We start from the raw sequence: 13,696 nt of genomic DNA on the forward strand, positions 1-13,696 counted from the left end.
ACTTGAAGACATCCAAGTTGTAGTCTGGTGTTGTAATCACTACACACACACACACACACACACACACACACACACATCGTATCTATTGTTTAGAATTAATGGTTTCCATATTGTGTTAAATTCTATACTAGATCTTCTTAGTAAGTGATCATTGCCAGCATATGTGCTTCTTCTTCAGTCATCTTAATCTCCACCGTTCTTCTGTCTATAATTTTGACTTCATTCCATAAGGGTAAATGGTTTCCCTTTTCCCTCCATATGTGGTCAACCGTATCCGACTTTACAATGTTCTTCTAACTGTACTTTTAGTGGATGACATGTCTCATGGAATTTCATGCACGCAATTCTTTGTCACAATTTTTTCTGTAGGAGGATTGACTCACACAAAATGCTTTTGAGCAGTTGAATCACTCCTGAATACTGTTATGATGTCATTATATGTATGATATACAATCTGTGGTGAGTTTTCAGGTGATGTCCTTTACTTTTTGGTTCAGATATCTTGGAACTGATGTCATGCTCTCTGGATAGTTGTTTCGGTGATGAGTTTTTCTTAAACTGTTCATCTCCTCTTAATATATTATTGGTTTTTAATTGTTTCTTTTCTTTCTAATCTTTCAGTTGTTTAAAAAAAAAAAAAGGAGAGAATACGAGGAGAAAAAAACGGACAAAAAATTGATGAATTCAAGATCCTTAATTCTTTAAGATAGGGGATGGGATGGAGGAGGGGGAGGGGTGAAGAACCTTAAGCAAGTTCCCCAGGAACACGTACATGAAGAGTTTTGGAAAAAGTAGATGTCCAGTGTTTCTGCAACTGACGATAAACACCTGACCAAGATAGCTAACATAAAATCCATATTTGGAAAGATGTGCATCAACTTTCTGCCAAACTAAATTGGCTAACCTCCAATCTATTTAAAAAATAATAAAAGAAACGCAAAAAGAAAGGCAAAAAAAAAAAAAAAAAAGACAAAAAAGAGAAAGGGAAGATAAACTGGAAAAAAGAGCGAAAAGCAAAATTCAATAAAGAAAAGACAAAAGGAAAGAAAAGAAAGAAAGCAAGAGGGAGTAAAAATAATGAATAATGGAGAAAGGGAAGAAAAAGAAGTGTGAGGTACTAAAATTTTCCTTCAGCTGATTTTTTTTTTTTTTTTTTTTTAAGGCAAGAAAAAGTAGCCACTGTTAGAAATTTTTCCCATGATATATATTTTTTTATTGTTATCAAAGGTCAATTACAAATTCTATTTTCAATTTGGAGATTCAAGTTTGGACTAGAAGGTGATGGATTTTCGGCCAAGAAAAAGTGGAGAATAAAAAAAAAAAAAGCTTCCACTGCTTAAAACATTCTCAGCATTTTTCTTTGTCTTGCCAATAATATATTTACACATGTGTGTAAGAGATTGACCTGGCTGACTTTCTCTACCAAATTTGTATTAGGTTGACAAGAAAGTTCTTGTGGAATTTTTAATTTTGATTTCAAATGATGTATTTTCAAATAAGTTTTCATTGTAATACCTTTACTTTATATACCATTTTAAAGAGCGTTTTTTGCTCTATCTAATCGTTTAAATTACAACCGTTTTCAGAACGTTGAATAAAAGATGAGGAAAAAAAGCAAATTTGCATAATTTTCTTATTTTAATTCAAGCTAGGCTGAAAAACTGCTGAAACAGCTCGCGATATCAACAAAGCGTTTGGTCCAAGAACCACTACTGAACGCACAGCACAATGGTGGTTTAAGAAATTTCGTGGTGGCGATGAGAATCTTGAACTGGTTGGCCATCGGATGTTGACAACAATCAATTAGCCAATCCATGCACAACTGTTTGAGAACTTGCTTCTGACTTAGATGCTTCTGACTTAGATGTAACATACACAACGATTTCAAACTACTTGAGAGAGATTGAAAAAACAAATTGAATGACAACCAAAAGAAATGCTGTTATAAAGTGTCATTTTCCCTTCTTTTACGCAACAAGAGCGACCCGTTTCTCGACTGAGTTGTGACTTGCAATGAAAAGTGGGTTCTTAACGACAATCGGCGATGCTTAGCTCAGTGGTTAGATGCTGATGAAGCTCAACAACACTTCTCGAAGCCAGAGTTGCACCAAAAGAAGGTCGTGCTGACTGTTTATTAGTCTGCGAGCAGTCTCATCCATTAAAGTTTTTTGAATGCAAGTGAAACCATTATGGCATAGAAGTATAGTCAATAAATGGATGAAATGCATCAGAAATTTCGACAACAACACCCAGCATTAGTCAACAGAAAAGACTCAATTCTCCTCCATGACAACCCCCGGTCACACATTGCTAACCTGACTCACCAGAAGTTGAATGAATTGGGCTACAAAACTCTGCTGCATCCGCTATACTCTCCAGGCCTATCACTTAGCGACTACCACTTTTTCAAGCATCTTAACTTTCTGCTTGAAAAATACTTAAAAAACCTAAGCGATATCAAAAACTCCTTCAGCGACTTCATCATCACCTGAACGCAAGATTTTTACGTTACTTGCATAAATACACGTTTTGCGTCGTCAAAAGTGCATTGATTCTGATGGTGCTTATTTTGATCAATAATTTTTTGTTTTAGTTGAGATATGTTCATCTGAATTTAAAAATTAAAAACCGCAAGAACTTTCTTGTCAACTTGTTACATAATATACAAATTCATGTATTCCATTCACAGCAAGAACATTTATGGTATTCCAAAAGATACAGCCGTTGAAATGGCCTGTTTTCACGAATTACTATAGAACAGTAGATATAAGATTGCCTAAAGTTAACTTCAAATTCCCTATTTTTGCTAGAATAGTAGGGTATAGTGGACTCTGAGTCCATAAGGCAATTAGTCTAGAAAGAAAACCCTGACATTATATCTGATATTTTATTCCTTGTTGATTGCAGTATGATGCAGGTCCTGTACAGTGTTAGGTCTACCCTCCTAGACTTTGCCTTCTCTCTTTGAGAAGGAGTTAGCTTATTGCTAACTGCTTGAGGTGCCCATACCGGTGAATGCTGATGGCATTGTCCAGGTATATTTTTGCAGGTTAGAGTGCTCTTCCTCAGAGGCATGTTGATTCTTCAATTCCATTTTCCGGTCCGTGTATCACATTTCTCAGCGTGGGAGACAGGTAAATACCCAACTGATATTTTATTTTTTTTTTACTTCCTTTCTGTTGCAAGAAGATGTGAAACAAGGTTGGAAAATGGCAGAAAAATATTGCTTCTGAAGGTACACTCTAGCTCTACAAAATAACCATACACAAATTTGTTGGCATTATCAAGTGGGAGCACCTCAGGTGATAAATAATAAAATGACCTCTCTTCATGAGTGAGGAGGTAATGTCTAGGAGCATGTACCTCTTCAAACTGAATCAGACCATACCCCACCCTGTCAGAAGAGAGACTAGGCTACCATGGCAGCCACTGATCTGTCAGATTAAGTACTAAGGCGATCCTCAGCAGGTATGATCTTGTGACAGGCAACTAACTTTTTCTTTCGGTCTAACAGTTGCCAACGATGTTGCTATTGCATGAAAGATTTTGTGTGGAAATTTTTCAGAAATTGATTCACAAAGAATCGAGAAATTTCCATTTTTTATTACCAAGCTATTATCGCTAATAAAAGTGTAGTAACTGTTTTATTAGCAGTAGTAAATAAAACTGGTTTTACACAGTGGCAATAACTTATGAATTGAAGTTTTGGATTAGATTCTTTTCTTTTTTTTTTCTCAAGGTGTTAGTATAGCGTAGTGATACTAAATATATATATATATATATATATATATATATATATATATATATTTATATATATAGGGGGAAAGGTGTTTGTCTAGCCGCACTGACGAGTTGTGATACAACAAAACAGTACTGTATGTGTATGACAATTAAAACCCCCCTCTTTGGGTTGAGCACTTTGTAAATATATTTTCACCTGACGCGTATTTAAAAGCGATTAAGCGAAGCCCATTATTAATTTGTTTGTAAACAAGCTGATGGTTCGAGCACTGTGTGACGGGAGGGTGTGAATTTAATACACACTCTATGAGAAATATTTACGGCACTGATTCGTAGCTGAATGGTGAGAGCCGCCGACTGTCAATGCGACGCTTGTAGGTTCAATCCACGGCTGGGGAAAGGTGTTTGTCTAGCCGCACTGATGAGTTGTGATACAACGAAACAGTACTGTATGTGGATGACAAATATATATATCTGACCTCACTTATTCCTTCTTTAGGGAGCTTTCAAATATGAAAGTATGCAGTGTACCTCAAGATTTTTTTATGGAAATTGCTCGAGACAAAGCATGAAGCCATTTGATGTAAGAGCTTAAAAAATAAAAATAAAAAATATATCGTACTTCAAGGTTAAAAATTTGCGAATGGTAAGTGCAGAATTTTGATCAGGTTTTGCATGACGTTGCTTATGGTCATGTAGTCCTATTACTAATATATATATATATATATATATATATATATATATATATATATATATATATATAGAGAGAGAGAGAGAGAGAGAGAGAGAGAGAGAAATAAAAAGGAACAAACCGTATTATTATTTTATTTCTCTATTTTGTCGGAATACTATTTCCATTATTTTCATCATATATATATATATATATATATATATATATATATATATATATATATACAGTTGTGCGCAAAAGTATTCGACCCCTACCAAAATTGTTTTATTTCTTTGAATGGATACTTCAATAATATTAAAAACCTTTAACGACTAAGTTCGAATAAACTGTATAGTTTTCAACAAAAAATAATAAAATGTAATTAGTGCTTGATAATATAAATAAATTTATTTACAAAAATAAAAATATGGATGTTGCAAAAGTATTCGACCCCTTTTCATTAATACTTGGTTGAAGCTCCTTTGACCTTGATTACTGCAAGTAAACGTTTCCTATAACATCTAACGAGACTTCTACATCTGTCCACTGGAATTTTAAGCCACTCTTCTTGACAGTACAGTTTTAATTCAATCAAATTAGATGGTTTTCTTTTATGTACCGCAATTTTTAAATCATGCCATAAGTGCTAAATCGGATTTAGGTCTGGAGACTGGGAAGGCCATTCTAGAACTTTCATCTTTTTATTCTCTAACCATGTCTTAGTGCTATTTGAAGTGTGTTAAGGATCGTTGTCCTGTTGAAAGGTATACATCCTTCCATGCCCCAACTGGTTCGCAGACGGAACAAGATTTTCTTTCAGTATGGACTGATATTTTACTGAATCCATTCTTCCATCGATTATGGTTAATCTCCCAGTTCCATTTATACTGAAACAGCCCCACACCATGATTGATCCACCTCCATGCTTAACGGTTGGAACGGTATTCTTCACATTATAAACAGTATTTTCTTTTCGCCAAACATAGCGTTGCTGGTTGCGTCCAAATAGTTCCACTTTCATTTCGTCTGACCAAATTATATTATTCCAGTAATCAACAGGCATTTCTTGGAACTTTTTTGCAAAATTTAATCGAGCCTTTTGATGAGCTTTGGAAAGTAAGGGCTTCCTTCTGGCAATACGTCCATGCAATCCGGCACGATTTAATGCCCTATGAATAATTGACAAGTGTACATCTGAGCCAGCATTCTTCAAATCGTTCTGCACGTCCTTTAGGTTAGATTTAGAGTCTATTGAAACTTGTCTAACAATTTTCCTAGCCCCACGTGTCGTAATTTTTCTTGGACGACCTGATCTGGGAATACTTGATACAATCCCTTTTACTTTCCATTTTTTGATAATTGACATAATAGTCGACCATGGTATAGAAAAACGTTTGGAAATTTTTTTTATAACCTTCTCCAGACTGATAGACATCGATTACTTTCTTTTTAATGTCTTCAGAGTACTCTTTGTTCTTTGTCATAGTTGCAGATTTGTTGACGTTGAAAAAGAATTTTTTTTTTTTACTTGAAACAATTATTCAATCATTCAATATGACATTGAAGTTCAATTTGAACTGATTTTAGATTCAGTAGAGTCATAAATATTATTTATAGGAAATAAATACAAGGTCAGATTAAAATAATAAACTTAATGACGCTTTTATTTAAACTTTAAATTAAAGGGGTCGAATATTTTTGCAACATCCATATTTATATTTTTTGTAAATAAATTGATATATATTATTAATCTCGAATTACTTTTCCTCATTTATTGTTGAAAAATATACAATTTATTCATAATTAGCCGTTAAAAGGCGTTATGGAGATTTTTGAAGTATAGATTCAACGAAACAAGAAAATTTAGACAGGGGTCAAATATTTTTGCGCACAACTGTATATATATATATATATATATATATATATATATATATATATTACTGTATATTTATTTATATATGTTATTGTTATTTACTTATTACTGTATATATTATTTATTATTTATGATTAACGGTTCCCATATCATGTTAAATTCTATATTAGGTCTACTTAGTAATTGAGTGGCTCCCAGCATATGTGCTTTAAGTTGTTTTAAGTAATCCACCGTTCCTCTCTGTCTATATTTTTTACAAAAAAAAAATAACTGGAAATCTAGACTTGCTTGGTATTTCTCGGCTATTAATTGTTTTTTTTTTTTTTTTTTTTTTTTTTTTCAAGTAGCAATTTTCATCAGGAAGTTAAAATAAAATAAATAAAGATTTGAACAAAAAGAATTTTACATTGCTATTTTTTATTGATGTGACAAATTTCTCGATGTTCAGCAAAGCCTCCCCACCAGAAGAACCAAAGCACAAGATATCCTCGCTTCTCTGTATCAATTTTTCTGTCGTTTTCCAATCCGTTCACTATACTTACAAAAATCTGTTTCTATTTTTATACATTGCTTTCCAAACAAGCAAAATAGAAATCCTAGAAAATGACCTCCAGTCTAGAGTGGAATGAAGTCATAAGATGGTAACGTTTAATGCTACTAAGACTAAGCTTCTTTCCTTTAACGAGAAAAAAAAAACCCTGATCACGGATTGCTATGACTAATAACACACTATCTGAGAGATCGTCCTTTAAACTCCTTGGCTTGACATTGATAGGCAGCATGAATTGAAATAGAGGACATTGCCAAGGCTGCTGCAAAGAAAGTGGGCTCCTCTTACCATGCTAGAAAATTAATCATACCAGAGAATATCCTATATCTGTACAAAGCCACAATTCGCCCATGCATGGAGTATTTTTTGTCACATCTGTGCTGGTGTATCTACCACTAATCTCTAAGTCTCAAATAGGGTCCAAAACAGTCTCCAATCTAATAGATCTCGCACTATCCGTCCAATTGCCATAATGTTGCATCTTGTTTTGCAAGTACTTTAATGGGACCTGCTCTGATGAACTCATAGCAATTGTGCCCCTTGATGTACATACTCCCAAGCAGCAAAATCCCACTTCTTCACTGTTAAGATCCCTAGATGTCAGAAAGCCCTAATAGTTTCTTCCTCAAACTGCTAGACTTTGGAATTCCTTCTGCTGGCCTGACTGTACTAACCTGCAAAAGTTTAAGTGTAATGTGAACAGACATCTTGCTGCTCAAATCCCCATAGTCTCCTTTGAAACACAATCCAAAATAATAGACCCTCTATGTTCCAAGTGGTAATATGCCTTGTTTTAGGGTTAAAAAAGGGTAAAGAAAAAAAAAAAACATCAATTTTCCTAAATCGTAATTGTCAAAACAATACTGCTTTGAGTTTCAGATTTGTATTCCAATTGCTAACCTATATTTTGATAATCTAATTTTAAAACAGCTATCATCATCATCATCATCATCATCACTAGTTATCACATGAATACAATTATTACTTTTGCTATCTGCATCACAGTCTTGTTAGATTAAAAATGTACTTTAATTTGTTAACTTTCAAACGCGTGCTTTAAGAGCATAGGCAGATTCAGCGGTACATTTTCTTTTAGTAAAGAATCACCTGATAAAAGTGTAGTAACTGTTTTATTAGCAGTAGTAAATAAAACCGGTTTTACACAGGGGCAATAACTTATAAATTGAAGTTTTAGATTAGAGTCTTTTTTTGTTTTGTTTCAAGCATTAAACGTTACCATCTTATGGCTTCATTCCACTACACCATGGAAAACCACTACTATATAGACATACATATCAAGTTCTTGAGTAATATAAAAAAAGAGCTCCAGAAAGGGTTATTAATCAAGGCCAAAGGCCACTCAAGGATAAGTGTTAATGAGTTAGGTAGACATTTGAGACATCACCATGAGGATTGGTAATCTTGGTTGAAACTGGGCAGAATTTTATTATTTAAAAAATAGCGTAGAGTGCCTGGCCTTGCCTGTTTGTAAAATGTGCTTAAATATATTTTAATTCATGTAGATTTCGTATTCATTTTTATTGAATTATATTATTTTGTATTTAATGTATAGTACTAATTTCAAAAATAAAAAACAAAATGACTTGGGTGCCATCAGCTAGAATCGAAACCAAAACATTTTGAGCTCTAGTCGCCTTCCCTACTGTTTAAGCTCTCTGCAGATAGATAAGAAACATTTAAAATTTAAACCATTTGAAACTATGAATGTCTTTTGCACATGCACAAAAGCAATAAAAATATGCCGACAAGTTGAAATGAACATTTTGCATTTCAACTTGCTGACATATTTCTGTATGCATTATTCATCCATCCAAACAAAAATTTTACTTGGTATAAACCATCCTTGGTGTATGATTACTATTTCCTGTTAATTTCAGTGTTATATGGTCAGTAATTTAAGAGTTTATCGGTTAAATATTTATACACAGACAGACACACATACATACATTTTCTGTTTTATTTATATAGACATCAGCTCAACAAGAATTTATTTACATTAGACTTATAGATTCTATATGCGTTCTTTAACCAATATTGAGCACTCCTCTTATAAATATAGCAACTAATGCAATTTTATTAACATAAGATACCTGTCCCGATCCAACATTTCTTAGAATTTGTTTTCAATCGTGTTTATTAATATAAAAAGCATTTTTTTTGTATTCTATATAAGTTGAGTTTAATTTTATGTGGTCAGTTTTTGACTGTTGTCGTAGATCCTTACCAGATTTTATCTAACCAATTATTGGCAACCAAAAAGTGTCAAATCTATAATATAAAGCTGTGTGTGTGTGTGTGTGTGTGTGTGTGTCTGGTCACGAATAGGCTCCTATATGGTTGACTATTTTAAAAAACTGATTACATATAATGATATCAAGATTACATATAATGATATCAAATGTATCAAGACACAGGAATGGGTATGTTTGATCTGGCAGAACGGTGGTTCATTAAAATTGTGGGGTCTGCATTCGTGCTTGGTCCACAAAGTATGGAAATAAAATATTTAAAAATTAAAAAAAAAACGTTTACAAGTGTTTTTGATATAGATGTACATAAGAATACTTTAAGTATGTTTTAACTTAAATAGGGATGGTATAATAAAATTGTGGGGTCTGCATTCGTGCCTGGCCTCCATAGAATGGAAATAGGCACAAACTTTAATAAAGACTTTTCATATCTATCTGCGTAAGTATATTTTGATAATTATGTTTCAGTTTGAAGAAATATGGTATAATAAAATTATGGGGTGTTCGTTTGCACCTGACATCCATAGAATGGAAATATGTCACAAAGTTTAACAAGGTTGTCCTTCGGGCCAAGATCAAAGTGTAGTATCTGTTCCGGCAGATACTGCAAGCAAAAACCATATGTGGGGGCAACCCTACATATAAGACCTTGGTCAATGTAGGGGAAACCCTTCATACCAATTGTCACTACCCAGCTTCCCTACTCCCCGGGGAGTTGGTCCCCATTTCCCCTTCACTCCTGACATTAAAAATCGGCCTTGTGCCTAATTTGCTCGGTGGGGGAGCAAATAAACACCCTACCTGGCCTCCGGGACAAGATCAAAGTGTAGTATCTGTTCTTTAGATGCTGCACTTCAATTTCTTATTCTCTGTCAGTGGAGGAGAAATCCTTCACGACTGAAACAATTTTTATTTTTGTTCCTTTTCTCCACGTTAAAAAACGACCCTGGTGTCTAACTCTGTCCCAGGGGGGGGGGGGGCATTGGAAATGGGAACAAGGTTTTTTAATATAGATCCACAGAATATTGTGATAAGTGTTTCAGTGTGAACAGGTATGGTATAATAAATTATGGGGTTTATCTATTTTATTTTTACCTTCATCCTATTTTGCTTTGGTTTTGATACCCCCAAATTCGAAGCTATCTCTTTACAACCCTTCCTTTTCATAACCTATCATACTTTCATAAATCAGTCCATTTTCTGTAGGCTGTTTTTGAACCCAGTCAACGACGGGTACTTTTGCTAGTATATATATATATATATATATATATATATATATAGGATATAGCTAAAAAAAAAACACCCCCTAAAATCTATGAATAAATTTGATATTAAACTTTGCAAATTACTGAATATTTTGCTAAAATAAAGTATTATTTTTCTGTGGTCTACACATTTTTGACTGATAATTCTATCTTTTTTTACATTAGAAAATCAAAACGGTTTTTTTTAGCATCTATTATATATATATATAAGTCAGTCGGATTCCGCAATTTAGACCTCAATAGCATTTCATCTGACAAATCAATATTTGATTCTACATAGCCAATCAAATCCATAAATTTTCAATTATTTTAGATTTAAAAAAAAAATCAACCGATTTTATATTCTATCCAACCTTTCAGTAATAGAAACTTCAGTAGAGATTCATTGTTCATTTTTATTGGATAATCAAGTGAAATCGCTTCTGTTGTTAACAAGCCACACGTGTGTGGTCCCCCTCTGGTGCTGCATGTGAAATGACGCCACAAAAAATAGTGAAGAAATGATGAATGTGAGAAGTGTGAAGGGCCAACGTTGCCTTCACATTTTCGCAAAGTTTCAGAAAAATCTAATGGATGGGGCAAAAGTTATGGGGCATTTGTAACATCTTTTGAGCTCCTGGGAATAATGAATCCCAGTGAAAATGGAAAAATGGTGCAGTTTTAAGACATGTATATTTGAATTCAGCACCATGGAAACCACTATATAGATATACATATCAAGTTCTTGAGTAATATTAAAAAAGAGCTCCAAAAAGGCATGTTTTTTTTAGCCCTAAAAGTCCCAGAGGGATGCGAACCCGAATTTTGCCAGTGTCACCCATTCTGAATTTATGTTAAGAACAATAGCCTCCACATTTTGGCCACGTTTCAGGAAAATCTAATGGATGAATCAAACGCTATGGGACAAAAAGTGTCATTTTAGGTCTTTTTTTTTTTTTACCTCTTTTGAGCCCCGAGGGATGCCTAATCCCAGTGTAAATACATAAAGGTGCAGTTTCAGGCCTTAACATATGTATATTTGAGTAGACCATCATGAAAAATCACTATATAGTCAGACATATCAAGTTTTTGTTAAGTCCCCGGGAATGCGAATCAGAATTTTGCCAGGGTCACTCATACTAGATTTATATTAAGAACAATTTTGGCCAAGTTTCAGAAAAATCTAATGGATTGATCAAAAGTTATGGGGCCAAACATGTAATTTTTGGCCATTTTGAGGCATTTTTGACCTCTTGAGCTTCTGAGGACAACAGGAATTTTCACAAAATTTTTTTTTACTGTGCACATCTATTTAATGAAATACAATTTGTGGCAAAATTTCAGGAAAAACTAATGGATGGTTATCTGCTAATCATCCGGACTAACGGACGAACGCATGGACGCCACTGAAAACATAGGCCCCTCTCCGATAAATCGGGGTACCAATATAAAGTAAAAATACAAGAGGTAGAAGTGGATATTTTCTGTCATTCAATTTTTAAGTTTTTTTCTTTTGAACAAATGACACAAAGAAAAATAGTTGCAGTAGTAGCAAAATTCATAATTATGCATCAACAAATTATTATAATTATTTATGAACTAATTTTTCTCAAATGTATTTATCCAACATTTCAATAATCCGTATTCGTGTCAGAGTTTCCTAGATGTTTTGCATAATACACTCATCACCTATTGCGGATGAAAACAAATTTTATTCTGTACTTATCTGTTGTTCACACTTAATGTTAACAATTCTGAATTTTTGAGATGAGGGCTGATAGTTTGTATTACTTGTTTTGACCAGACTATCGTTGTTCTTATCTTGAGTGTTATTTATGTAATGTTTCAATCGATGCAGCCTTAGACCATTGTCAGGCATGTTGGTTGCCACCTTGGAAAAGAAAGGTGTAAGTTACTGGCTCTGTAGATGGTCTCATATTCTTGGAGTTGTTATTTGTTTTTCTGTCGTGGTTTTGTATCTGTGAAAAAAATTTAGTTGACAATTGTAGGAAAAACAAAAACATTGTACACCCCCTCATTAAAATTTCAATGATAAAAGGGAGATAATCTCCTGTCAAACTTTATTAGAGTTGCCTCCCTTTGTCAACCAAATTTTTTTTCACACATACAAAACTAAGGTGAAAAAACAAAAACAACTCCAAGAATACGAAACCATCTACAGAGCCAGCTACTTTTCTTATTTCTTTTCTAAGATAATGACCAACATGCTTGACAAAGGTCAGACGCTATGCCAACCAAAACGTTGCACAAATAACACTGAGGATGATAACAATAGTTCAATCAAAACAAATAATATAATATTAATAAGTTTTTTATGTACAAGGGTAGTTCCAAAAGTATAGATTCCTTTTTTCCAACTAAAAAAGTTGAAGACAGAAGTGGTACTATTAAAAAAAGCGACCTTTTATGTTACAGAATTTATCTTTCTACATAGTCACCACAATTTTCAATGCATTTTTTCCAGTGACGAATGATGACGGGTTGTTCCAAAAGTATTTTTTTTAAACTAAAAAAGTTGAAAAGCTATGAAGATGGAAGTGGTATAATTAAAACAAGCGACCTTTTATGCTCCAGAATTTATTTTTTTACATAGTTACCACCATTCTCAATGCACTTTCGCCAAGAATTCAATAACGCATCTCTGCTTCCGACATGTGTCCATGGCAGGATTTGTTTTCTTAGAGTCTCACACTGTCAATATTTGCAACAGAGAGATGAAACCTTCATGTCATGAATGCACGAATGTTCAGTCATCATAACAATGCAAGTTACAATGCCCTCTGATCCATTCAGGCAGAATAAAAACAGGAGGCATAACTTTTGGAACACCGCTCGTATGTCAATGGGGCGCAAGTGTTCAGCAGAGCAGATTTTATTAAAGTAGAACAAAGTAAAGAAGTTAAGTAGAAAGTAGAACAGACATAGGTATGCAACATTTCAGTGATGGGACAGAGATTGGAGCTTGACCAACAATGCAGAACCTATTAGATTTGCGACACTTTTTTGGATCCTATCTAAGAATGAGGGATTAGTGTAGATGCACCAGCCCAGATGTGACAACAAAACTCCATGCATGGGCGAATGATGGCTCTATAAAGATATTGGATACTCTCTGTTGCGAGTAATTTTATAGCACAGTAAAGGGAGATCACCTTTGCAGTAGCTTCGGCAAAAGTTACTTTTTCATAGTAATCTCAAAATACTTTTCTTCGCATTTATTATTCAGATATTTTCAGAATTATTAGTTGCTGAGTTTTTATGTTAATGCTTTAGAAGTCGCTTTCATTTTCGCATGTTATGCAGAGACGGATAAAAACATTTCACTGC

Source organism: Euprymna scolopes, chromosome 15 (assembly GCF_053919585.1).
Source record: "Euprymna scolopes isolate OS-2025 chromosome 15, ASM5391958v1, whole genome shotgun sequence".
In the NCBI taxonomy this organism is placed as follows: domain Eukaryota; kingdom Metazoa; phylum Mollusca; class Cephalopoda; order Sepiida; family Sepiolidae; genus Euprymna; species Euprymna scolopes.